Source organism: Montipora capricornis, chromosome 9, assembly GCF_036669925.1.
Source record: "Montipora capricornis isolate CH-2021 chromosome 9, ASM3666992v2, whole genome shotgun sequence".
NCBI classification, from domain to species: Eukaryota; Metazoa; Cnidaria; class Anthozoa; order Scleractinia; family Acroporidae; genus Montipora; species Montipora capricornis.
In genome coordinates, this window is record NC_090891.1 from 12,853,721 (window position 1) to 12,855,461 (window position 1,741).

The 1,741-nt window shown below is 44.7% G+C and overlaps 1 pseudogene; it reads right to left on the reverse strand.

Moving 5' to 3' along the window:
* On the reverse strand, positions 1–1,328 carry LOC138017310 (uncharacterized protein F54H12.2-like; annotated as a pseudogene).
* Between the last annotated feature and the right edge of the window lie 413 nt (positions 1,329–1,741).

Genomic DNA, 1,741 nt, shown 5'->3' on the forward strand with positions numbered 1-1,741 from the left:
CTAAGAGCTTTGTGACAAATCGTAGACCACGCGACGATTGCGATCAATTTCCAACTGATTCTGAAATTCTGCGTACACAATTAAATTCAGAACTGAGTTCGTTTGAGTTCCAAATTTCAGGTACAGGTTCACGTTACCCGTTCGATGGGGTATCAGATGATCGGGATGTCCACTTCCTGCCGGTGTCAAATCAAAACGGAACAAACCGTATCCGTTTTCCCAATCCACTCTATCAATGTCAAGCCCGTGCCCACAATTCATGTCTCCACTTCCTGAAAACAGCGTGTTGTAACCATCGATCTTTTTTCCACCCGTCAGATCCAGCGCAGAATAAGGCATTTCTTCTCCATTCACAGTCAGCCGAATGTCTTGCAGGTCAAACAGCTCAAAGTTGAAAGATTTCTTGCAAGGTTTCCGTTGAAGGCATCGTTCCGCACGAGCCCAAAAATGATGCTCTGAGGAATGAAACCGTGGAATAGATCTGTCTCAGTGTGATTTAAGACTCCTTGAGGGATGATTCTTGCCTGCGTAGGGGTTCTGGTTAGGGTATAGATGGCTGGTAGCGGTGCGCTCCCTTTGCGACCTTGCATGATCTGTACATGTTCTAGTTTCACACTGTCTGCAACACGCACTGTGCGTATGCGAATCGTACTAGACATGATCTTTAGTTTGCAGTTGTTTGGCGTCTCCCCAGCCATGAGAACAAAAGCATCGTTGTTCAGATCCACTTTGACTTTGATCTCCAAACCGCCAAGCAACAACTTGTCAATATTAAACACGTCACAAAGAGGTACTCCGACCAACCCAACTTCTGCGCCGTTATTAGTAAATGTGGCTCTTCTATTCAGACCCTCATTATTTTCTGCTGTATTATCTACTTCATTCATGTGTCCAGCAGTGTCTTTGTAATACAGAGCTTTGGTTAAGTACGATTTCTTGGCCTGTTCCGTAAAGTTCATTAAGGTCTTGATGTAAGCATTGTATGCTTGAGTGTCTGACTGTTCTGTTACCAGCGTTTCGTTGATCTTGATGGTAAACTGTTTGATGATGGAATGAAGGGCGTTGTTGACCAGAGTGTACTTCTTACCATCCCCTGTGGGCGATCCATCTTGTTTGGTAATCTTTAATACCAATCGCAGCTCTGTCTTGTTAATGTCAATGTAGTCAGCTAACGGTTTGCTGACAAACTCGATGGGATTTGTTCCCGTTTGAAACGGTTCATAATCGATCCATTTGCTGCTAACAATGGACACATCTGTCACAGGTACATCAAACAATTGTAAACTTGAATTCGCACCAGGGGCTGAGAGAGGGTGTGCTGATGCCATCTTTAATCAAAAATAGTCTTGAACGTTGAACGAGGTGTTCTCCTTTTCTTGGTCTGTCCTTCACTGCGCCGCTTTGACGTGTCCGCGCGCTTATATACTCTTTTTCCTCGACCTTGCTGTGTAATGTCATCAATGACCCCTGTGAGTAAATTTTTTCCAGCAGTTTTCGCTCTTGTGTTGGCAGCTTTCTTTAAAGGTTGACCATTGATCACGTCTTGGACAAGTTGCAATCCCGTTTCCAATCCAGTATCGAGCATTCGTTTTCCCACTTTTTTTGCTGTTGTTTTGAGAAAGGGAGTTGCTGAACGGAACAAGGACCGAAACATTCCACCTAAGCCGTTGCCCCCTTGACCATAAGGGTGTGTTCCTCCGTAGATACTAATGTCTCCTCCTTTACCGTGCTGCCTATAGGG